We start from the raw sequence: 27,214 nt of genomic DNA, 5'->3' as shown, positions 1-27,214 counted from the left end.
CTCCCAGCAGCGTCTGAAGTGACCAAAACCTCAAAACCAAGTGGCTTCTTAGACAATCTTATCTTTAATAGGTAAATCCAATATTATTCATCACCCTGCTCAGAGTGATTATGGTTTCCCTGGCAGCTGTATTGCTCAAAAAGCCCAGGGTTTTTGTTCTAAAGTGAACTTCTAGTGGAACCACATATAAGAAGAGCTGTAACATTTAAAATGAGAAAAGTTATTTTTCTTACATGCACAAAGAACAAACAGTGGTTTCTACAGCCCACTGGGTTTGTGGGTGTCATGGTTGAGCAGAGCAGCACAGGATATGTTGCATTTTGGAGGTTTCTAGCCAAGGACCTTGCAGAGAGTTGTTTCAGTTCAACAACTGTGCAGCTCTATTGCCAAGAGAGCTATTGTGCTGCTATTGTTATACAATTTAATTTTTCTGCCCAGATAAGGAATTATCTAGTAATGAACCCTGTTACACAGATGTGGTCATTTATATTATAAATGGTGACAATAATTTCTGTCTGTGAGGCACTTGTACATCATGCAAGGTATTGCAGTCTCACAGGATTAAACATGCTCTCTGTTCCAAATCACTGGCCAACATAATTTATGACATGGGGCTCCTTTTTGCTCTATTCAGCTCCTTCAAACCCCTTCATCTCTTCAGAAGACTTTGGCATGTTTCCTTCTGTGCTCTTCCCTCCTAGTTTTTCTAATTTTTACTTTCATTTTGCATAAATTATTTCACTATAACGAAAAAGAGATGATGAAAACCAACTGGTGTGAATAAAACACCTAATGATTTTCATGGAACAGAGCAATTGTTGTTCAGGTTCTTTCTCTGTGGAAATGTTCTGTCATCAGACACCACCCTGAACTGCCACCTACTGCCTGGTGTGTTTGTGCTTTGTTTTAAAGCATTCATTGTGGAAAATGTAATTTTTCACTCAAGGCCTTGATCCTGCTGAGGGTTGTCTTGACAATGAGTTATCCAAAATTCTCCACAGGGCAGGAAGCTAAACCCCTGCGCCAACAAAAGGAAAATGAGGAGAGTTATCATTTGTACTCCCACTGTTTAAAAGGAAAACTTCAAAGGTAAAGGCAAAATTGAATCAGAGGGGGAAGCACAACTCACTCAGGTCAGCAATTTTAACCACATGTAACCAGTGTGAGATCTTGCACCTGCAGAGGCCCTGAAACAATAGCTCAGGGTGGGATTAACCACGGCACTTATCTCTGCTGAAAGTACATAAACAGAGTACAGACGTGGATTTAGCTGCAACCCTCTCCCCTGAATTCCTCTGCCAAGGGATGCAGGTGCCGGTAGCACAAGGCTTAGCTCCAGTGCAGCCCAGATACAAACTCTGGGGATAAATTTCAGAGCAAGGTTTCATTGTGAGAAAGAAGTCTAGGGAAGCCCACAGGGTCACGCAAAGTAAAGAAGCTGAAACTATGAACTCACAGCAGCTTGAGGGTCTGAGAGGATAAACACCAGCATGGAGACCTGGTGTGTAAACCCATGAAAGAAACACCAGGGAGCCATAAGACACTAAAATAACAATATCAAGGCTTGACCCGCCCACTGCCTGACCTGCAAACTCTCAGGGGCTTCTTATTGGGAACTGAGGGCACATGAATTGTTTAGAATAAATCTTTGGTAAGTGAAGCTGTTCTTTGCATGTATTGGCTGGCAAATTACTTTGGTTTTCCAAGTAATCTATGAAGCACTTGAACAAACGCTAAAGGCTGCCTGAGTAAAATGATCCAGAGTTAAAACAGCAATATTGAAAAGAGCTTTGTCAATTTTACTTTGTTTTTCCATTTGGAAAATCGCTATCAGCTTCTGTTTTCTATACTAAGCTCTGACTGATCAGATGGGAGTATAAACCAACAGAGGAAAAAATATAAATCAACTCTATCAACTAGAATACTTCACTAAAGTAATTTGTTTAGTTTTACTTCCCACACTATGTAGAAGAAACCCTTTAAATTGGCAACTCCTCTTCCACCACATTTGCAGCCTTTTATATTTCTGATGTACTCTTTGTTGTTCTTATCTCAATCTAAAACTCTTAAACTTGATATAGAGTTCATGGATAGGAATAAAAAGTCTAACATTGAACTTTATATTTGATAGAGAAATAGGAGAAATATAAATGAGATGATACCGACAAAAGTGTTGATCCAACCAGTGGAGAAAAATATGTGAATTGATCTGTCTTTGAAATTAATTGATCTTTGAAAATCTGATGAAATTGTGCAAAAAATAAAATTATTTTCTGATCAATTTCTATCTTTCTTTAACTAAAGGAATTGTGAGTTGAACAAAGCCAAATCTTATTTAATCATTAGAAGCCCTTTAGAAAGATGGCAGCTAAGCTCTGTAGAACTTATTTAACATTCAGACTATTTTTATTATAAAAGCATTTATTTTATTTATTTTTTTGCTTAGATAGAAGAAATATGACAGAGGTGGGAGACAAGACATCTTATTTCAATGAATATTTAGAAAGTTCTTAGGCTGTATTGTGGAAGGCAAGTGAAAATGCTACCCCATAAAATGAATGTGCAGTGTGTAAAATGTAGAATATCAAGTGTCTTCAGCTTACTGTAGTAGAATATAAGATGTAGTGGATGTGTTTTAGGGTAAAATTATGCACTGCCTGCTCTGAGAGCAAGCAATGGGAATGGAAATATTGAAATGTAATAATGCCCTCTATTGAAAATCAGATGAGAAGAAACATGTCCACAGCTGTTTTGTTCTCAGGTCTTTATGTGGCCTGACATTTCTAGCCAGACTAGCAGGCAGCAGCTGCACCACGTTGGGAGCTACACTAACAAAGATTGCTCTCCTGTAGAGCTGAGCCATCAGGACAAACTTCTGAACATTTCTGGCATGAAACTGAGACCTTTGCTAGGATCCTTCTGCAGCCTGGATGGAGAAAAAAGAAGCTGACACCTTGCAGGCTCCTTTCAAACAGGTTTGAAATACTCTGTGCCCTCCTCTGCTGGCCCTCACACTGTAAACAATGCACCTACATCTTTGATTTTTACACCTCTGATACCCCAGGCGTGGTTGGAACACACCTAGCTGTGTTCCACACCTCACCTCAACACCTCTTCTTTCCTCTTTAATGCTCTCCCCATGTCTAGGAGTGTCACAGACATTTTTTCATAAAATCCTTTCTTTTAGGATTTGTCCTTTCTGGGAAGCTGAGGCCCCAGAAGAAGAATGTAAACAATAATTATCTGCTGATGTAACAGGTGCATCTGTGATTGGTCTTCTGTGAGTGTTTGGATTTGCTGACCACTCACGGGAGAGTTTGTCCTTGCTTTCTGCTGGACACAGAACTTTGTTATTCATTCTTTCCTATTCTATTCTTAGCTTAGCAAGCTTCTGCAACATCTCGCTCTATTCCTTTGAGTATGGTCATAATGTATTATATATCATATATCAATAAATCCAGCCTTCTGATCATGAACCAAGATTCTCGTCCATCTCTCTCACCCTGGGAACCCTCATCAAGTCACTGCAATACAGGACCCTTTACAATTCTGCCTTAGAACTGTGGTGAAGCCTCTGCAGGTGTGAGAGCTGGGCAGGAGGGCAAATGCATTTTTGTGCCCTCCGTGCTGAAAAGGTACCTAGCAATTTAACTCTCGTGCGATTTCATTCAGTGCCGGATTTCTACCGGCTGATTTATGGCCTGGAAAGGCTCGGGGATGGCCTTGAAGAGCTCGCGCTTCAAAGGACGAGAAGAAGCTTCAGGTTTTTTCTTTATCTTCAGTATTTATTAGTTGTTTATCTAAAAGATTTTCTCTCGGCCCGACAGCATGTCAGCCATGGGCACACTGAGAGCCCCCTAGGCCGTCACCTATCTTTATACTCAAAATTACATATACGATATTTACCTTTTTCCCCCAATACCTGTCACCCTTATTGATCAGTGCACTTCTAGTAATAACCAATCCCAAAGTGCCAACATCACCACAGAAGATGGAGGCGAAGAAGAAGAAGAAGAAGAAGAAGGACAGGACATGCCCCAATTCCTCCATCTTACTTCTTTAGACCGCCCTGTACAGAAATCCTAAACCTTGTGTTTTATACTCTAATTAACTTATCCCTTCACCATTCACCCAGTGAAATCCTCCCATCCTCATACAGGTGTCGTCTCCCTTGTAGGATCAAAGTCCAGCCACCAGACACTTCTGGCAATGTTCCAGGACTCCCGAGCCCTCCAAGGGTGGTCTCGGTCTCTCGGCACATCCGTCCTGAGGTGCTGAGATCCCACAATTCAGCTCCCAGCAAAAGGCACACCATGGGGTGGATGTGGGGTCTGACAAATCCACTTTGACCATGCAATGGATAAAATACAGGTACAGAAACAGGCAGAGACTTCATGGGAGAATCACCTTGCTCAGAAGGCCATGACAGCATGGCTTTGACTGCCTCACCTCTCTGTGTAGGGTCTGACAAGATTTACAGGAGTCTCTTCATCTTTGGCTGATGCCCAGCAGTAATTTCAGTGCATTCCCTCTGTTTCCAGTTAATGTAACCCAACCTTACAGACAGAAGCCAAGAAAACCCTTCAATGATGTTTGTGAATACCCTCTGACTGCTACAATGTGCTTTTCAGTGCTAAAAATCCCACTCTGGTCTTACAAAGACTGCCCTTTTACAGGACTCCAGTGCTTTGTTTTTAAACCAAACATTTCTGAATTAGGAGCCTTCTGGAAGTGCATTTTACTTCTGTTCCTAGGTTTGAGTCTTTCTATTCCTCCACAAAAATAACTGGTGAATTACATGAGCAAACTGTCCCTTGCATCCCAAGAAATCCAGTTCAGGCTGTCTCACAAAGATAAATGTATCAACACAACAGCTTTCACATATCACTTGCAAATAAGACATAATTATGTAATTTTGAGATTTAAAGTAAACCTGGAATAAGATAATAAGTTTGCTTCCCTTAGAAATGATTTTAGGGATTCTGTAGCAAGAACTGAATATGAAATTATAGTAGTTTTTTCACTAGTATAATATTCTGCATCACTGCTTATTGTCAGATGAATATTTTGAACAAATTTCTCTGTCCAGACAGTGTGATATCCTGAGACCGTTTCAAGATTCTTTGTGGTCATATTTTAAAATAAATATGTGCAGAGAAAACACTTTTTGAAAACAATATGCTCCAAGTACAAAATCAATGTTTTCCTTGATTGCATGTCTACCCAGAAGAAAAGTTCTAGTTCATTTACAGGCTATTAGATTCAAACCAGAAATGACTGGATGAAATTCACTGAGTCAGATGAAGTGGTAAGTCAGAACAGATAATGCTTATGTCTTAAAAGATATTAAGTATTTTAGAAAGAAAAAAAAAACCCTGGTAATGTAGATGGATATGTAGCACAATTTTTTGTTTTTCTGAAGGGAAAGAGTGACAGCTCAAGTCTAGAAATACACCTTTCCCTCAGAGATCTGTTTGGTTTCTCAGACTAGCAGTACAATTCTACATATTTGCAAAGGGTAAGAACTGGAGCTGAAAATTTGGGCACTGATTCATCAAGATACCTAAGAATGAACTCAGTCTTAAAATTGCTCTAATCAAAGACAAAGTTTTTGGTGCTACTGCCTAGTTTTAGAAAGCAAATTTAGCACTAATGAAAAGGTGCCAGAATTAAACATATGAGAACTGTCATCTCTGTGGAGCAAAAAAAAAATTACATAAGAAGAAGAAAAGAAAGTTTTATGGGCCTTTCTTGCCCACCCCATCCTCATCACCCCTACCCCCATGTGTTTAAACTTAATTTAATTCCTGATGCAGTGTTTGAGGTTCTCAGTGGCAATTTTAGCTCACACCAGCAATGGTGGTGCTGTATTGAACAAATTCTGACTAATAATGGAAAAGGCAGCTTGTTGTTCTAGCCAGTCCTCTTGACCAGCCTGTTCCCTGAAGAGTTCAGCATCCTTTTTACCCCTTCTTGTCCCAGATTCATTGCTTGGACTTGTTTTCCAAGGTTCCCACATTAGCAACACCTCAGCACAATGTCTGCTGGGTTTTTCTCTCTCTCAGAACAAGTCAGGACACTTGTGTGACTGACAGGTTTAATTAGGAGTAGCTGGAGCATGATGCAATCAAATGCACAAAGGTGACAAAGAGAAATGAGAGCTGGGGTGGATTATTGGTGCCTTTAGCACCCTCATAAGCTTCCAAAGGTGCTAGGCTGTGAAAAAAAGGGTATTTTTGGTAGAAAATGTTCAGAAGGGTCATGGTTTCTTAACAAGGGAACAGTTTTAATAAATAGTAATGAGTAGCTTAACTGAGACCCCAAATTTTATTCTGTAACAATTCCCTGCCTTTGGCGTTGATAAGCTTCTCATCAGTACCAAGTATCAACATGTCTCTAATGCAACACTGAAAACCAAAATTCTTCTGTGTGTTATGATCAGGGAAGGAACTTTGGTGGGGGTTGGTTTGGAATGTTTTTGGTTTTTTTCAGGGTGTGTTTTCCACAGTGTCCTACTACACTGAATAAAAATTCTGCAGCTTCTGCAAGCTCTTACCTGAATTTGATGAAGACGTGCACTGTCATGAGTTATCCTGCTCCCACAGGACAGGACAGGCAATCAGCCCACACTTCCCACATGGGACACAGGGAGAATTGCAGACCCTACCCTGAAAACACTGCAGAATTTCTACAGCTCCTCAGGAAGCAGGATTCAGCTGGAGAAAGAAATGGGAGACACATGCAATTTTCCTCTCCCACATTTCCGTCTCTGACTGTGCCTGGAAGATGCACATGGCATAAAGGCAAGGAGTGGGTAGTTCTTCCTGAATGCTGGCCTTCTTTGGAGATATGAGTAGTTGCAGGATTTAGATGAATTTGTCTAATGTTTGAATGGGCTAATAATTTCTATACTCGTGACATTCTGGAGAAAAAATTCCAGAATTGCCAAATCACCATTGAAAAAATACTTCCCTGTGAATAAGTTTTGAGATTTCATTTATATTATTATGACTAATTTTGTGTCGGCAACCAATTTTATTATCTCACTAATTTCCCCTTCTTTCTGATCATTTATGATTATGAGGAAAAGCACAAGCTCTACAAAGACTCCTGAGTGAAAATATCAATGGCAAGCCATTTATTTACATTTGCAATAGCTTTTCAAAACTTCAATAATTGAATTGAAATTCAATAATGCTATATTAACTAAGGCCCTTTTATTGCTTGCTTGTTAGCTGCTACAAAGAATCTGACAGATCTGCGGTGTGTGACAAAAATGTTGATTTTTCCCCAAAGTTTTACACTTGTATATCAGAAACAATTCCTGTTTTATTATTATAAAGTCTGCCAGTTTTCCTGCTGTGGAAATCAGATTTACTGAGATGTATTTTTGTGAAATCACTCTTAAAAACTGGCATAACTTTCTCTGTTTTTTGATCAAAGCCTTACTGAATCCTTTAATAAACAATTCAAAGATTATTATCAATTATATAAATTTGTTCTGAATATCTCTTCTGCCAATATTTCCTTTTCTAAAAGGCTCTCAAGATTTTACCTGGATGCAGGACTCTCTTTTAAACCTCTCCATAGTGAAAACTGGGGTACAACCTCAAAAATTATTTTTCACTTTTTCCTTTTCCCTTTTACACCTGGATGATTTTCTGTTTTGGCTGATTTTCTGTTTTGCTTTCTGCTTTGATGTATTTTGAAAAATTCCTATTAAGTTTTCCTGCCTTCAGCAGGCTTCTTATCAAGGACATTACTGATGTGCCTCCTTGCCATTCTGTGCTGCTTTCTGTTCTTTTTTTTTTTTACATTTCTTATTTGGACAAAAGAAGGAATGCAAATGCTTATTTTTCGTCTCAATTCACCATTGCCTGGCAGTAGGATGAAGGGAAAACACTTCACTGGACTCTTGGAAGAAATCCCTTCATAGCGAAATAGGGAGGTTTGGGAGACAGTTCTTTGAAGAAAAAGAAGCTTTTGGGGGCAACTGCTGCCCTGAAATGGTACAACTCCACTCACAGTGCTTCCACACACTGAGAAACAGAATTGTTTTTAAACTGTAGGTATAACCTTTGAGTACAGATTTTATATACTGCGCGAAATACGAGCTGCTGAGTGACATTTGCCTAAAATGTCACCTTCTAAACTCCTGAATTAGAACTGAATCACTAAAGAAAGCACTTAAAACTCTCCATTAAACAGTCACACTGGTTACTAAATTTCCTAGGCATTTTTTGTGGATGAATTTTTGCAGATTTTTGGAGGGAAAGTATGAATTAGTCAAGCAGTGGTAGTCACTGAAACAACTTCACCTGGGCACAGCAGCAAAAGAAGGAACAGTCCTACAAGTAGGGGCAAAGGTTTGTTTTGACTCTTCAGGCTTATCACAGCAGTCACTGCATGGCTCCTGTCCAACATGCTCATGGTCTTTTCAGTTTATTTTTCATTGTTAAATCTCCCCTTTTTAATTTTTACCTTTTACTTTTACTCATGCACAGTGCTGGACCAAGAACTCAGACCCAAGGCAAGTGAGAAATCCTGTCATCCACCTCCAGGGCTTGGTGAAATTCCACTTTGTTCAGCTTCCAACATCATGTAATCTGTATCTAATAAAACAGCAGCATAGCACTTGGTATTGCTAAAACATTTGTAAGCACTTTACTCAATTTATAAAATATATTCAAACTTAGCTGTATGTGGAATAGATAGAAATTGAAGCACTTGACATTTTAAATCACTTGGTGCCAATTCTTTCGTTGCACTGGGTTTTTTCCCATTTCAAAACCAGAAAATAATTACGTGCAGTTTTTTCTCCCAATTATATAAAACTCTTCAAATGGGTGTTCTCAGGAGTTCACCAGCTGCTATAAGGAAAATTAACCCTACCCCAGCCAAAAATACCCTGTAAAATACCCCCCACCCCCACTTATTTTACGGCATTGGACAGCGTGGGAGCTGATGTCAAGTGATCAAGAAGGTGCAGTTAGAGTTTCAGGGAGTTCACAAAGGTCACCAGATGTTCTTCTGACAACACAGCTGGGCTCTGACTCTTTCTACAATATCTGACAAATCAATTTTCAAACAGTAAGCCCCACATTTAAGGAAATATCTGAAAAAGGTTTGCAAAGCAATCTGCAGGGGACTACACCTGCTGACAGCTTCAAAGCCTTTGAAGAACAGTGGGACTCAGATCTCCCTCTGGCACATTTTCATTTTGTAGTCACAGAAGGTTCTTCCTACAGTTGAGCCTGCATGGGATGCAGTAAAACTGTTTTTCTGTTCTACATGGGCCAAATAATTTAATTTCAGCATGAAGGTTGTCTGCAGCAGTACCCCTACCTGGTGAAGTAGCAAGGCCTGAATTTTAAAGCAGTCTGGTTTCATCTCTTTTCTTTACTTACTTACTTTTGTATAATATTGGCTCTTTCATTAATATATTCACATAAACTTAGTTCTTGAATCTTCATCCAAGCTCACAGTGGTAAATCCAGAATGAGTAGTAGGGTTCTGAACACAAAACTGCTGCTTTGGTACTGGCATGACAATGACATCATACACTCTTGGCCCCTAGGGACGGAAAGTATAAAGAAAAGGGGAAAAATAAAACTCTAATAAAGAAAGGTACTTTCAGTAACCTTATGCATAAGAAGAAGTACCAAGCTTGACCCATGTGATACAGCAACTGTAAAATTTTTAAGGAAATGGAAGAGAAATTAGATTTACCTCTTTCTGGAGGAGAATATGAAGAGCATAAACGCAAGTGATGCTGTAAGCTGAGGTGACTGCTAAATAACATGGGAATTTAAATTATTTTCCCAATAGAACAGAAGCAAACATACATTCAAACAGGTTTATTTTTCAGAAAATAACTTTAGCATAAATTACAATTACATTCCTAAAAAACACCCCATATACACACAAGAGGATGCATGGTATAATTCCTTTTCTTATTTCCTCATATCCAGTGTATTAATTAAATTTGAATACTAGTTTCAGACTCTTTCTAATGGGGAGATCTGAAGAGACATCTTCAAATTGAAGATTTAAATTTGAAGTAAGTACAAATTTTTAGTTCTGCAAAGCAAAAATTTTCAGGACAAGGGTCCTGAATTTCTTCTTCAGAGTGCTTTGAATATATTGGGAATTGTTTATCTTCTCTAGAGGACCTAATTCCTAAACTGCAAAGGAAAAGCAAATTATAAATATTCATCTTCTCCATTATTCATATAAACATTAGCTGAAACTCTGCATATTTAATTTTTTTTTTAAATAAATCTTCCCAGAAAGGCTAAGGATCTCTTATTCCAAGACACAGGTGCAGAGCTTTAAAACTGTGAGATGCAAGTACTGACAGAAAAAGAAACTGGTTAAAACTGAGTTCATTACTTGTCTACTATAACACAGCATAAGGCAAATTTTGCAAAAAACAAGCAGAAAAGAATGCCTGGAGAAAGAAAACTGTGTTTACAAAATGAAATATGGGATCTTGGCTTTCCCTCAAAATGTTATTTGTGACTGTGGTCACAAGGGTTTTCAGGATGAGAGAGAGACGAGAATGTTGATTCCATGATCAGAAGGCTTGATTTATTATTTTATGATATATATATTATATTATGACTATACTAAAAATAAATAGAAGGAAAAGTTCTCAGAAGGCTAGCTAAGCTAAGAATAGAGAAGAATGATAACAAAGGAGCTCTCTCTGACTCTGTCCGAGAGAGCTGGGTCCTTGGTTGGCCATTAATTGTAAACATCCAAGATGGGCCAATCACAGGTGCACCTGTTGCATTCCACAGCAGCAGATAACCATTGTTTACATTCTTTTTCTGGGGCCTGAGCTTCCCAGAAGGGAAAACCCTGAAGAAAGGATCTTTATGAAAAGATGTCTGCGACAGTTACTAACACTCGCTGCTCTCACTCTTGCCACGCACAAATCCGCACTCGACCTCCCGTAATGCGCCTGTAGCCCGGTGGCTGTCCTGGCAGGCAGCTCCCCCAGAGCCCTCTCAGCATTCTGCTCAGCCTCATGCTTCCCAGCACTGCTGGCAGTGGCCAGCACCACACCAGCTGAGCCCCCAAACTCAGATTTACGTGGCACAGGATGAGCTGGGGCTCCCAGACCCACTCGTGGCATCTGCTCTCCTGAGCCAATGGTGCAAGTGCTTGGTGCCTCCCATCACGGAGCTGCATCTAGCCCTGGCTATTCAAATGCTTAATTGCTCCTTTCATTTGCCCCAAAAGGAGACCATTTAGCTTGTCCTTCGGCTTTTCTTAAGTCAGTAACTAGCAGCAATGATTAATTTATTCCAGTATAATACAATTGCAGTTAGGTATCATAGACAACTTTTAAAATACCATCTCTTTTTTTCACAGAAAGTTAATTCAGATACACTGTCAAAATGCTTGCTTTACATCCAAGACTCCTAATAGCAACATCTTGGAACAAACTAAGGAATATGTCAGCAATACAGTCAAGAGGAAAAACAGATTCACCACTGCTAATTTGGCATTAACTTGCAGCTCACTTTACTTGACAGCTTAAAGAGCCACCCAAAGCCATTTTCAAGTTTTTCTCTTTATCTTATCTTTATCCTTGTTTAATCTATCATATATCTATCTATCTATCTATCTATCTATCTATCTATCAATCTATCATCTATCTATCTATCTATCTATCTATCTATCTATCTATCCTTGTTTAATCTATCTATCTATCTATCTATCTATCTATCTATCTATCTATCTATCTATCTTTACATATTTATTTTCCTCTATCTATTTTTTGATGCTACTGTAAATTAAGACTATCAGTATTTCATAGAGCGAATTTGGGGATTTAGGCACTTTCAGATGCCTGCAGGGTTAATTGCACATCATCAAAGTAGGAAATAGACTAGTAATCCTCTGACACTAATTATACTTTGAAATCTCTCTAGTGACTGGTCCTGTCCTGGTGTCTGATGAACAATAAGGCTTGAAAAAAACCGTGGAAGGTAGATTTCCTTACAACTTTTAAATAGTGATATGAAGTGGGCGGCAAAGAGATCAAGTTCCTTGCTCAGTGCTGTGAGTCAATGATAAACTCTGAAATGTACCCAAAATGACCCACAGCAGGTTCCCTTCCATTAACTGCCAGGCTATATTTTCTCAGATATTGAATTAAGAGATTCACAAGTCTTCTCTTTTCCACTGTGGAATACAAAGGATCAGTAATTGGAGGTAGGCAGACTTTTTTATTTTTGTTTTATGAAGCTGTATAATGTTTCATAATTAAGAAATTTCTTGATAGGAAATTTCTGGGTCTTATGGTTTTGCAAAGGTTTAGAGCATTATGGAGCATGGACCTATTCTGCTGTTTTTGCTCTTATTTTTATGAAAAAAAAAAAAAAAAAAAAACAAACAACAAAAAAGAAAGAACACACACAAAAAAGAGAAATTTTTAGCTTGAGCTCATTTGTTTTGCCTCTACTTTAAAGATGTGGACTGGAAGATAAAAAACTGAAATCTTCAGACATGTTCTTTTTCAAAGGTAGCAATTATGAACAAATTGGTTTGAGAAAGGCAGAGAGAATGGCCTTTCATTATGAGGATTTCAGAAGGAGAAACTTCTCCCCAGAAAAATATGAAGCAATTGTTTATTTCTTTCAGTCATTGTTAATAAAATGGAAGTACTGCTTTACAAAACTGCAGGAGAAGTACTGTCAGAAATCTCTCTTCAGTTGAGACATCAATATAATGTATTCAATTTTTCATTCACATCTCATTCTTCTTTTCCATTAACATCAGCACTATTTTTAGACCCAGACTGCCATGGTGTGGTGTTTGTGTCTGGGACAGAGTTAATTTTCTTCACAGTAGTTAGTACAGGCTATGTTTTTGCTTTGTGCTGGAAATACTGTTTTTGCTGCAGAAGTTGGAAAGCTGCTGCTCTGCTGGGTAAGGGCCTTTTCTGCCTCTCCCCCCACAGGGAGTGGGCTGGGGGTGCAAGAGAAGCTGTGAGGAGGCACAGCCAGGAGAGCTGATCCCCATTGACCAAGGCATATCCCATACTGAGCATTGTCATGCCCACTGGGCAAAGCTAGGGAAGGGAGAAGAGGGGGAGGGATGGATGTTGGGAGGGATGGAGTTTTTCTTCCCAAGTCACCTTCGCCTGGGATGGCACCCTGCTTTCCTGGGGATGGCTGAGCTCCTGCCTGCCCATGGGAAATAGGAAATGAATGCCTTGCTTGGCTTTGCTTGTGTGTGTGGCTTTTGCTTTACCTGTCCATGAGATATTTCACTTCTACTCTTCTGATTCTCTCTCCCATCCCACCAGGGCAAGTGAGTGAGAAGCAGTGTAGAGGGTAATAGCCAGGTGGGGTAAACCAAAACACTCAGCAAGCACTTGTGAGGGAAAGAGCTGCTACAAAACAAGGGGCAAAGTCTCGAGTGGTCTCAGCAGAGAACTGCACACTCTAGTGCCATAATGGTGATGAATACCTTTCCCCTCACTCTGATGAAGCAAAATAATGGAAAATGACCTTAGCACTGAAGCTCTTCAGCCTCTTAAGTGTTTGTTTCATATCCTTTGATGATATTTGTCAATCAATTTCTGTTACACAATGTAACAAAGAGTGGGAACCTGGTTTTGCATAGCAAACTCAATGGGCCTTGCAGCTCCAGTGACTGTGACCTGGAATTCTAAAGCTCTTCATGTGCCTGCCATCTGATATCTCCTGATATTTCCTAGCAGACTGACAGCTTTTCAGACCTCCAGCACACTGGTGACTTCCAAGCACTACTAAAAGCATGTTCAACACATCTAGAAACAGCATTAGGATGATTCCCAGGTACATGCTCACTATGCAATACCCTTCCTTGACCTCAAGTGTTGTCTACTGGTGTTTGCCAGCCCTCCACTGAGCAAGAAGTGTGTTGGATCAATTAATGCATGCTCAGCATCCTCTCTTAGTATTTTATGACTTTATTATTCACAGGCAGTGAACTTCAGTGAGCAAGTTCAGTCTTTCCCAGGAGATGCATGATGCATTTTGGTATAACATAGAATCCTACATATTTCCCACATCTACTCACTAAATGTGAAAGACTCTTTAAGGCAAACTTGTGTTGGTATTAAGAAAGTTTAATACATTAAAATAACTCAAACAAAACCCCTGAATTTGAACTGAGAGTTTTAGAAGGAAAAACAAGCTTTTGAGAATTGAATCATTGTTTTTCAAAAGGCTTTAGACACTTAGGAGTTCAAGTCTCCCTGTTTTGCAATGAATATTAAGCTTTCACAGGTTGTGGATGATTGTAAAAATTAAGATAAATGTCCCAAATTACTGGAGTGCTTTTATGATGTTTCCACTAAATCACTGTGCAACCCACTGCTCACAAATCAGAGCAGGATTGTGTTTTACATACTTGCTTCTCACTGACAAGAAAAAGATTTCACCTTTCTTTTCACAACAGTAATCATAATGTGTTAGTATAACTTAAAGGGTCACAGGCTTTTATTTTCATAATCAGCCTATGGTTTATGTGAATTACAAAGCAGAAAAGTGCCGTTAACAATTCAGTTCACAGAACTCCCATAGTTATCCTACGTGACATTTTAAATCTAGTATTAAAGCAAATAGTCTAGCCATAATAAAAGAAAGATTATGGATGTTGTAGTGCATGAATTATTGAGAAAAATTATTCTAGCCAAGATAAAATGGAGAGTAGTGGAAATCATCCCCTTATTCTACTTCTATCTATAAAGTCAGCTTAGATCAAATGAGGTAATTTTAAGCTTTGATCAAAGATTTGTTTAAGACAAAAAATTTTGCTGAAATATTAAGAAAATCTTATCTAGTGTTTCAAGCTGGATAACACAGAAAGCATTACAAACAAAGAGGATGTCCCACATTACCCCTGTGCAGCTGTGGGGCAAACAGGGCAGCTCTTCTGATGATCAGCGTTTAGCACAGCACTTAAACTTCTCAGTCATGCTGGAACCCCTGACTGAAATCTCAGTGGGCTGAAACAGGAAACATCAGGCTTGCCAGTGTTGTTAAAGTAGCAAAGCAAAACTTCAGCAAACCAGAACTTTCTGATTTCATAGTTAGGTTACTTATTTGCAGCTAAATCCCAGAACTTTAGTGAATCTTTTCCATGTAATACATAAAATTCACAGTCTTCCTGGGAGAAACTCAGCTACCCAGTAAAGGTAGGAAAGTCTGTACATGGTTAGTAGCTGCTTGTGCCTCAGTTTACCCACCTGGAAAATTAATACTAATAACATCTGCTTTCCATCTCTGATTTTATTCAAGATTTTATAAGCGAGGTCTTGACATACAGAGGTTCAAATGAGCAATAGATATTATTACACATTTTCACTTCTGCCATTTATTTAGGTTTTCTAATAGCAGATTCCCAACAAGGACAAGTAGGCAGAGCAAAACAGAACATTCAAGATGAGCCACACAAAGCCACAGAAAAGAGGCTGGTCTGAAATAAAAAATCTCTAACATACCTAAGGAAAAGTCTTTGGCATGGAGTTGCTTCTTGTAAGTTGGAATTTTCCAAGCTCAAATTTTTCCCTGCACTGCAATCCCAAAAGTACAGTCCTGCCTCTTGCCTGGCTAACACAGTTGCAACCTTGTGGCCACACCACTTTGAGTGTTGGCATCTTCCCACAACCTTGTGGCACAGGCAGCACCAGCACCTGCCCCTCCGGGTGCCTCAGCTCTGCCAACAAAGTTCAAGTGACACTGGCTTTTCTCCTCTCAAATTGTGTGAATGCTTGCTGGAAACTGCATCACAGGGAAATGGTTTTGCCAGATGGCAGAGGATGGTTTGGATCTTGCTGGCCATTTTCCATCAGTATTTATATATTTTTGCCTTTCACCTGAATGCCATGCTTTGGCACATCTAAATAAACACTGGCAGCCTGTGCCCTGCCTCATGCCCACACCCAGCAAGGAGATGTTCCCAAGTGCAAGGCATCAGGTTCCTGCCAGCTTAAGGATGCAGATCTCTGTCTGACTGAAATGTCAGATACTATATTAAAAGGTAGCAGATTGTGGTGATAATGAAGTGCTGCAGCCTGTCGCTATGTTACCAACTGCTCTGAACTGACATGTCAGAAGGAACAGCAAGGAAAATGCCCAGAATCCCTGTTTGGATCCCCTTCCCACGCCTACCACCGACTGAACTATTTTAAATATTTACAGATATAGCCAGCATGTTTCTTTATAAACAAAGCCTCAAATGATAAATAGATAAATATGTTACCCCAGCAAGCCTGCTGTCTAAAATCATCCTCTTGCCTCTCCAGTTTGGCTGAGATTGCATCCTTCACTCTTCACAGAGGAGCATTGCTTAGGGAATGGGCATTTCTCTGCCCCTTCTCTGTCCCTTAAAGAGACTAACCTACCCCAGCACTGTGTTCAAAAGCAGATTGTAAAAAGTAAAGGAGATGTTTTCCTGCTCACTGGAGATGAGGTGAGAGCTGTGGATGCTCTTTTAAAAGGGAGGGGGACACTCTCTCTCCCTCAGCCTGCAGATTTTACCTGTTATTGCCTTATTTATACAGAGTTAGCGTCACCATCCTCTGCAATGAGTGTTGCTGGATAATACAACTGGATGCAGCTGGCCTGTGGGAGTGAGGGCAGAAGGAAGGAGGGTGATGTACAAGGGCAGAGCCAATGCCTTGCTTTCATCGAGTACAGAGCAGCACAGAGCTCCCAGCAAGCCAAATTCCTTCCCTTTCCTCAGCAAACCCACCTACTGTGCCAAGCAGAAAACACTCCCAACCAAACTGCTTCTGCTCCCACGGCAATTTTCATAGATAAAGAGAACAAAGCAGAGTCCTTATCATGATGCCAGGGATTCACTGTGACTTGCCTGGCAATTTTGATATGAGATGAGTCTTCATCACAGGCCATGCTTGCTGAGGAGAGATTGTGTTTGGAAGAGCACCACGTCAGGATGGGTCTCTGTGCTCATTGGCCCCAATGCCATTTTTATAACTCTCTCCTCAGTCAAGAAAACAAACTGCTTGGAGTCATGATTTTTTCCTCCTGCCCACTATGCAGAAATTGAATTCTTGATTATTTTACCAGCTGTAGGTAAATTTTCAGTTCTATAAAATGGTAGGTTCTCCCAACACTATGTAAAGTGATCTGTTCTTTTAAAACCTACAGCATTTAAATTAGAAACAGGTTCATTTTCTGCTAAAATATCTAACATATCATTATCCTAATTCAGCAGTAAAATATTTTAAACTGGTTTTGGGTGAAAGTAAATTTGTACTAAAAATACACAGCAGATACATTTTCAAGAGCTATCTTCATTATGCAAGTAATTTTGTTGTTTGTGAAAATTGCACCCAAATAGCAGTGGCTGCCAGGCATTAAACTCCAATAAAGAATTTTTTTCTAAATGATATGAATGTAAGCATCATGAGGAGAGTGTCTGGATTTCTGCAGGGTACAACCCCAAAGCTCCAGGTGCCAGATGAAATGAAGGAAACAATGTGATATTATTTGCTGCTACTTGACATGGTACTCCATAGGTAGTGGGGAACAGAATTAAAATAAAAAAAAGACAAACCAAAACCACCCAAACCCCACAATTCCAGGTACTCCTGACTGTGTTTGGAAACAAATTGCTCAGGGCATAACTGAAGCTGTGTGCACTGAGGAGAGTCCAGCTACTGTCCCCATCCTTCTGGTGGTAAGGGCACACAGTGGCAACAGCTGTACTAAAAAGGAGGGGGAAACAGGCATTTCACAAAATTTCTGATTAGCAGTGCATGAAAGCTTCGTGGTCTATCACACTTTATCAATCCTATTTACCTCATGACATATGCCATCAGTTGTTGTTGCTCCTCCCACGCAACTCAGAGGAAAATTGGCAGAACTTCTGCATGCAATGCCAGGGCACACCAATATCTTACAGGTGCTGTATTTGCTTCTCTCTCAGCTTCATTTTCTGTTCCTCCTTCTTGCACCTACACCTGTGAATGGGCAGAATCCAGATAAATATTCTTTATTCTTCAGGCTCTGCTTAGCAACAGCTGCCATCAGGTGTATTTGGATAGGGTAATATTGCATAAAAAGGAAATAAAGAGACTTTCAGGGCCAACTTCAGTGGTCTACAGCAGCTTGCAGGGGTACTGTAGAAGGCTGGGTTTGCTAGAACAGGGCGTCAGGGGAATGTGTGTGCTTTCTTACAAGAGATAATTACTAAAGACAAGGTATTGTTAGTCCAAAACAGCTGAGGAATGTCCACTGCTCGAGGTTTTCCAGATGTCAGCCAGGTATATTTTAGGCATGAGGTGCCAATATGAGCCTGATGATTAAATAAGATCCCTTCCAGCCCTATTTTCTATGACTGTATAATTCTGACATATATTTTAATATATTTTCTGCTCCCTAAAGCAGAGGAAATGCTGCTGTACAGTTCTTTAACAATATTTCATGGTATATTTTTATTGACAGCAAGGTCTCTGGAGTGTAAGATGTCAGGTACTCTCACTCAAATACAAATAATAAAATAGGGTTTTTTCTCCTCTATTAATTCCACTTAGTCCTTTCTTCCCTTCCTGCAGACATGTTCCTGATTTACATAATTGGAGAAGAGAGTTTTGTTTTCCCCTTTCCAGCAGAAAGTTTTGTTGTTTTTTTTCCCCCACGGGAATTCAGTGCATGAGTTTAACAACATCAGCCTGGTAGATAGAAATGTGCCTTTTAACTTTGTCTTAAGAGAAAACCTAGAGGAAAAACGTGAAAGAAAAACAACTCTAAATGAAAAGTGCAAGGTAACTGCTACTCCACAGTGGATCATTGGCAGAATATTGTTAAGGTCTGTCTGCATGAGCAAGGCTTGTAATGAAACAAATTGTCAGGGCCTTCAGATAGTTTGTTGTAATGAGGAGAAGTCTTCTGTGGTCAAGTCTCTTGACTCTACTTGTTTTTCTCCATTTACTGGCAGGGTGTGTTTTGTAGATGAACCAGTATTGGTAGATGGCAGACAAGCACATGTGCACTCAGCTGGACACCCAGGAGCCTCAGCAAATTGTGAGATATCCATAAGACCAAAGGAAGCATTGTCTAGGTAAATTTTGGCCATAGGGAAATCTGGTAAAACAACAGTCTCTGACATCCAAAGGCTTGACAAATGCTGTGTACATGGGAGCTGATAACTTTATGTTCTCTGTTTTTCTGAGCCTGAGATGTCCTTTGCATTGTTAAAATTCCTAGGGGCATTCTGAGTTACCAGCAAAAGAAAAGCTCACAGATGTATCTACATTTCTCTTTATGCTGGGAAAGCAACAGAATTAATTTTCCAGCTTATAATCAATAACTCCAATACTACAGTGGGAGAAGGAGCATTTAAATTATTATAGAAATGTAATTTCATAAATGCAATTTGTCTTAGATATCAACTTACACCGTGTGCTTTAATTTCACAAAGTCAGTGCAGTAGGACAGAGGCATCTGTGAATCTTTCCCACTGTGCCCAGGCTCTGTACAGAGACTTTGTTCTTTTTCAGTTTTCAAAAGTGCAGCTCTTACTCTATGCAAGAAAAAGAAGAATATTCCTTGGTGTTTTCAGCTTCTATAGTGCTTCCTTGACTTGGCTTGATGCTCTTATAGTAAGAGAAAAAAATAAATTATTTGGTTAAAAAGTTGTCCATCTCTTCCCTCTGCTTTTGAAGCATCCAAAACATGTGCCAGGGAGGAATATTACAGGGAGTTACAGAAAGATAAAATGGATATGTAATCAAACAGATCCAAAGATGGCATGGAAGAGAGTGAGAAAAAGCTGCTCTCTCTCTGCAGCCAGAACTTTTCTCCTGGGTTTTCTCAGTTGAAAACACACTTAGATGCAAATTCTTTTGTGTTGGACAGTGGATGATAATAAGATTGTTGAGATAGATTGCAGACTGACAGTGAGCATGAAAGTTATTGGTTCAGAATGGAAATGAAGAGGGTTTTTTTGTTTTTTTGTTTTTTTTTCTTGAGAGTACAGATGGGCAAAGTGCAATGAATTGATTTGGAATTGAGCAGATCTCTAAGGAAAACAGCCTGCAAAAGAGGGCAAACTGTGTGGCTTCCAGCAGGCTCAGCCCCTTACTGCCAAGCTTGCATCCATATCCAAACCAGAGTCAGCCATCTGCTGCAGAATGAAGATCACCTCCACCACCAGGAACATCCAGACTTAAATGGTTCAAAGTCCCCACTTTTCATCTGACAGCACAATGGTGGCTTTAGAAATCAGAGTTTCTGATTGAAACAGATTGGTGATCTAACTTAGTAGTATCCCCAGTAGTTATTAGGATCAAATTTACCCTCTGAGCATTTCATTTCAGTGCACTGGAAGGTTGCCCAGAGAAGCTGTGGATGCCCCAATTCTGGAAGTGTTTAAGGACAGATTGGAAGGAATAGTGGAATAGTGAAAGGTGTCCTTGCCCATGGCAAGGGAGGGTTGGAACTAGATGACCCTTAGGGTCTTTTCCAATGCAAACCATTCCCTGATTTTATGATCTTTTTATAATATTTCATCTAGAAAATTTCTTAAAGATTAACAGTGGTCTCAAGTAAAAAGAAGTTTCTGAGAAGTTACACTAATACCCACAGTAATATGGAACCACTATCCTACCATTCCTTGTAAAAACATAAACAAATATCCCAAAAAAGTGTATAAAAAGGGGATTTCTAGTAGAAGTACTGCAAGCAAATTTCTAATCAGTTCTGATTCTTCAAATAACAGAGGATCAGAACAGCATCACAACAAATTAAGTACATGACAAATATAAAAGGGGAAATAGGACAAATCTGGTTTATTTTTCTTGATGGCTTGCATTCCATACTTGCTAAGTTATTATTTTTTATAATAGCCAATATTACTTTAATTTTCAGGGTCTGTGATAATGCAAATGTACTTTTTAAAAAATAAAAATTAGATCCCATTGTTCCCTTGGGACAATTTTAGGCAGGATAACTTCAGCTTGCTTAAATGGGTTCACTGAAATGATAAATTGCAGCATTTATAAAAGTAGCCATTGTACCCAAAGGCAGATGCTGTCCTTTACTACACTGAAGTATTTTGTAAAAACATGATGAACAGTAATCAAACATTATTATAAAAATGATATAAGTTGCATGTTTGTTTATCAAAAAGAGTCTGTTTCACATTCTGCCAGAATCCTGGCAGAAACACTGCTAGAGCCATTTAGGAGCATATAAACAAATTAGTAATTTGGAAGATAAGCTCAGATCAATAAATGTTAGATCAGTTGGGTCTCTCAAAAAAAAAAAAAAATGGATGGAAGGCACAACACAGATGGGCCTCTTAATGGATTGAAAAGGTGAAAGTGATTAGAGGTAAGATTATTCTGCACTCTGATAAGATGTGCTCAATGCCTTCCTGACAGGTGATTACTAGTATGGGATAGAAGAGAATTATACTTCCAGTTATTTCTAGAATATCTGCTGGTATAAGAGTTTGTGCAAAGATGTGTGAGCATCTACATGCCAAATATCACCCCACACACGCTTTCAAAAAGATAATGTTGCAGAAAATGTTGGATTCAGTCTACAGATTCCTGGATTGTATTCACTGTGGTATTGTCAGAGAGATGGGTGACCTTGCATCAAACGCTGTTACTTCTCTATACCTCAATTTCTTCATTTCCAATATTATGACAATCACACTGACTTTGTCATGGACTGTATTGAGATCTGATGATGAAAAGTATTTCATGTTAATGGACTGAAAATCACTTACAGCTATTTCTCACTAGTGTGAGTTGGTTAAAGTAAGAGCCATGGGTTTGATTTTTGTCAGTGCCAGGGTTTTTACCTCCTTCTCAGCACACTGCTTTTCACTGAACTTTTCTTTCCTATGGCATTGTGTTACAATTTAGGAGCCTTATCAGATCACAGCACTTGCACAGAGAACACAGAAAGGTTTCATTACCCCAAAGAACTCAGAGATCCATAATGGGAGTTTTCAGTGCATTTTTGTCAGATACATTTGTACCCTTTAGCATTGCTTTCTCCACAACATTTCCAATATTCCAAACTTTCATGTTTTTCCCTGTGAGTCTCAGAAACGCAAGGGGAAGGAAGAAAGAAGAGAAAGTCTCTCTCTTGGCTGTTCACTGATTCCTTTTCACACTCCCAGTCTAGCAGGCCCTGAACAGCTACCTGCCTGACTGGCCTCAGGATCTTCATGCCCATCAAAAGCTTTATTGTCGGATGGTTATTTGGTACCTTTTTAAATATTTCCATATGCAAAAAGAATCTGAATAACACCTGACAGCCACCATATGCACAGTCTGTAGACACAAAAACATTTTCAAATTCTGCTACTAACAACACATTGATCAATAACTTTTCTTATTAGCAAAATATGAAATAGAAAAAGAGTGAGATGAGAATATATGCATAAAGTGGACCTTCTTTCCAATACTCAATTTTTTACTCTTTCCAATACTCAATTCAGGATGAGATGTGTGAGTTCCTCAGGTTTTTCCTTATCCTCTCTAAGTGCCATGTTGCATGGGTTTAATGGAAGAAAAAAGGGTCACAAAAAGAACAAATTACATGGCAGCATTACTGTCACCTGTGTAAAGAAAGTATTGCAGTGGCACCTTGCAATGTTGTATCTAGTTTATTGTTTTTCTTTGAAGAACCATATTCAAATACTAGAGAAGAACATGCTTATTTTACCAAGTCTGCAGTCTGGGTTTTGCAGCAAAGACTCTTCTCAAGAGTTTCTGAGCTTTAGGCTTTAACCTGTACCACAGAGTAAAGGAGGTAAAAACAGAGGTAGAAATGTCAGAACAAACTGTCTGGGACCATTGGGCAGAGGACATGGAGATAATGCTGGGGAAAAGATGCTTAACTGGTATTAAAGTCAAGGATAATTTATGAACAGCACCAAAATTATTTTTTTCCAAATAAAACTTGCAGACTGACAGTGAGCTTGCATAATTCAATTATTTTTCTTCTTTTTCTATAAAATAATATACTGCATGCAAAATATTTATACAGTACACAAAAAAAAAAAAATTAGGGAGTACTAGGACTGAGAAGACCTTTTCAGTTGTGCATCTTCCCTTTGTGCAGTTCTGCTCCTACATAGTCCCTTAAGCTTTCATTTCATGCTTACAACTGTTTTTCTCAGCAGGAACCTTTCCTCAAACAAAGAAGTCTCAAGCCTCTCTGGAGAGTGTGTTTAAGCACTCCTGCCTGAGGTCCAGGCCATCAGCTCAATAGACCATTCCAAATGATCTCGTTTTATGTGTTGCTGCACATCAAGAGCCTTGCCAGGGCCAAGTGGCACGACACAGCTGTGCTTTTCCAACTGTTTTAGACAGAAGGAAAATGAAACTTTTGAAACAGCAAAATAAAATATTGAAATGAAGAAAAAAACCAAAAAAAGACACACATCTGGTAAAATCTAAACAAAAGGAGAGTGTTAGTGAGGCCTCATTGACTCCAGGGTATACTGATGCAAAGGGCTCTGATTGTTACAGCTCAGAAGATGCATTTCATGTAGTGCACCCTGCTCCACATTGAAGTGTGTTTTTCTTTCTATAACTGCTTCTTACCAAGCTTTCTCAGCCAGCACATTGCTGCTGCTCAGGGATCACACTTCCTCATGTCCCTGAGCAATGCCAGCACAAATTTTTACTGTAGGAGCTCATCAGATATCAGGCCTTTTAGGGGCCAGTTCAAGAAGACACAAAGGAAGAACAGTTTGATTCCCTTTCTCCTTTTATCTCTTTAAGATATGACAGTACACTGTGCAAAACTCCCTGAGTACAGAACCAGCTCCAGCTATAGCTTAACACTTCAGTTCTTTGGCTTTTTTTTTACCTTAAGCTTTGACATAATTCTTTTCATGCCTTAGCAGATGTAACTACAATAATTAGAGGCAGCTCCTGGAATGAGCTTCAAGGATAATTGCCTGGGTACTTGCAAAATAAGGGACAAAAAGGGGAAAAGAATATTATCTTCTTGGCTTTGCTAAACAGAATCAGTAACTTCAACACTATATTTGTTTACCTGTGCACTTCCACATAAAGTCATCCTCAGATGTACAGTGAATTTTTATGAGGCTTTTGACTCTTATGTGCATATTAAACAAAAAGGGTGCAGGAAACTGTCCTGTACTTAGGTTATGTAACAGGTGAACAGGGAACTGAGCCAAAGATTTGCTATAAAGTTACAAATTAGCCTCTGTTTCTTCCTGCAATTTCATTCAGGATCTAGGAAATGTTTCCCTTTACTATAACTGGGAAATATCCTGGGTTAAATTTACATTGCATAGAGGGTTAACTTAAATTCTCAGTGGGGAAGGAATGGTTACTAAGGCAACAGGAGCATGCATTTGATACCGTTTATTCAAGTCTGCAACCTCATGCTCATTACCTATCACATTGTTTTTTTCATAGTCCCTCTAAAATGGATGTTGCCAGAACCACCTTACTTTGACCTAAGTAGCAAGACATGAACTAATGTGAAAAGACCTTGCACCTACTATCAGTATATTAAAATACTTCTTGAGAAGTAGAGATCTTTTTATCTGAAGAACAACTTTTACTTGCACGGAATAAAAAAATATCCAAAAAGCATTTGTAAACACAGTTCTGAAGGAGTTCTGAGCTAGAAAACAGCAGATCATATTGTGATTTCCTGAAAAAAACCTGTGAAATTAGCAAAACTGAAATACCCACTACCCCTTAGCAGGTACTGAGCACTGACAGGTCAGAACTGCCTGCAGGAGAAGGTTAAGAGCATCTGGCTGTACACATTGTTGAAGACCATGAATAATATTAAATGTTTGAGATTAAAGTGGAGCACTTATGTCTCTCTATGTTTTTCTCCCATGTTAGACGATAATAATACATTTATTATGAGAATTTATTATCAGAATGAGAATGTATATGCTAGTTTTGTTTTGTAGTAGTTAATAGAGGTCAGGAATGTTATGACAAGAACTTGCAAGAAGCAGTACACATTGTAGAACACAATAGCACTTCACAAAGCTCTTAGGACACCCTTGTGTAGCCTCCCATAAGATCACAGAATCAAATACACATAGCAATTCATCTCTAAGCTTATTCAAAACTCTCTCATTCAGAAATTAAATGTCAACATAAATGGATGCTTTAACTTGAACAAAAAAATATATATACTTTGAAAATGCTTCCTTGAGAGTGAATTTCTTTTCCCTTTATTATCATCAGATTGTGTTATTTCATTTAATTTAGACTTTTAAACCATTCTAATATAAGTATGTGATATTATCCAAAATGTACATGACACACATGAACACAGTGTTTTATTTTAATAGCATATAAATTTGACAGTGCAATTAACAAGGTCTGTTCATGGAAAGTGTGAGCTTGCCTCACTGTTTTTTAACACCCTACCAGAAAAAAGTAAGGATCAGCTGGATAATCTCAGTTTTCTACTTCAGTAACCTTTCAGAAGGCAAGACATCAAGTTAGTCCTTTTGTAAATTAGGCCTTAAATGCCCAATGCTTTCCATAATTTGGAGTCAGGCCTCTAAGTCTGTCACATTTCCTCATCCATGGAATTTACACCTTTGCAGTCTCAATGTTCCCAAGTATAACAGAGACATATCTATCATCCATCTAAAAGAATTGTGCTATTGAAGTAAAGGATCTCATTGTCTGCATCTAAATGAGCCTATGAAAGAAGGAGCACTCAGTTATTGAAACAGAAGGAAATTTCGTGTTCTGAATTACATATTACAGACAAGTACAAAGCACAGATTTGATCTTACATTCATCAATCTGCTTTAAAAAAATCAATACATATTTTGTTTAAGCTAAAATCTCACATCTTATAATATCCTTGACTTTAGATGTATGAAATCACAGTGATTTGAATGCTCCCTGTAACACCACATTGGCCTAAACAGAAGAATCATTCAATCAGTTCAAAAAGTCATTGCAGGAAAAATTAAGGACTTAGTATGGGTTCCAGACTTTTTCTTTTGCTTTTATTAAATTCTTGTAAATATTCCATTCTTTAAAAGCAGCTGTCACATGAAGCATGGGTTTTAGTAGCATTTGAAACTCTAAGTCCTTGTTGAGGTCTTTAAATTATTTAGCCTAAACCCCAAAGCCTGCAAAGAGGGCAAACTGAGTGGCCCTCCTTGACCCTCAAGGAGAAGGCTTGAGATGCTCTGGAGCTGTAATTTCTCAATAGAAATCTCACAGGAGTCAGGGGCAGGGCTGAAAAGAGCATTCATAGAAGTTGTGCTACCCAGATTTACTTTATTGCCTTGTCTTGTATGGCACTGGAAACTTGGGAAGTGGCAGCACAAAATTTCTTGGTAGCTTGGTGACTGGGAGCATTTGAACTCTGATTGCTTGCCAGTGAGTATGACAGTCATCAAAGACAAACAGAAAGTGAGTGAATACCAAATAACTGTAATCAAGTAAGTGGGGTTCCTCAATTCTGTGATGTGTGCAGGTTGTTATTTGCACTGAAGACTAAAAAGAAATGTGGACAGGGCTCAGCAGAAAGCAATAAGTGTAGATTTTCCTGTGTCAGAGATTAATTGAATATTTAGAGCCACAGTCCTGCAAAGGCATGACATCTGTGACTTGTCACCTGAACTTCTCACTGCATAACTGGAATTTGCTTCAAAACAAGAGCTCTGGGCATTTATTTTTTTTTTTTTTTATAATTTCTTTTTGACATTACTACTGTAAGGAGAACAGGTCACTCTTTAGTTGTTCTCTACATTAATTCAGATTATTTTAATTAACTGAAGAAATTATGTCTAAGAAAATACCAACAAGTAGAGTTCAAGGGGCTTGGGATTTTACGGGTGACAGGTTGGTTTTGTTTTGTTTTGTTTTCATAGAAAGCAGAGCAAACAATCTCATGGTAGAAAGAGGAGAGCTAACTAAAATCTGGACAGATAATCTTATTCTTTTTGAAGGGTTGCTTTTTAAAGTGTAGCACCACAATTAGATTATTCCACCAAGTTTAATGAAGTGGGTCAGTTAAACCAGTGTCTCTCTGTCTCTTATCTAGTGAAAATCTGGAGTGACTTTTGGAAGGAAAAAAGTGTCTGAAACAATTTTTAATAGATATTACCTAATTCTGGAATAAAAAAATTGAAAGATGTTGATAACGTTTTTGATAATTTGAAAATATTTCTTGCATTCTTGCTTGGCAGA

This window comes from Ammospiza nelsoni, chromosome 5 (assembly GCF_027579445.1).
Source record: "Ammospiza nelsoni isolate bAmmNel1 chromosome 5, bAmmNel1.pri, whole genome shotgun sequence".
Classification (NCBI taxonomy): Eukaryota; Metazoa; Chordata; class Aves; order Passeriformes; family Passerellidae; genus Ammospiza; species Ammospiza nelsoni.
Note: the sequence above shows the minus strand (reverse complement) of the source record.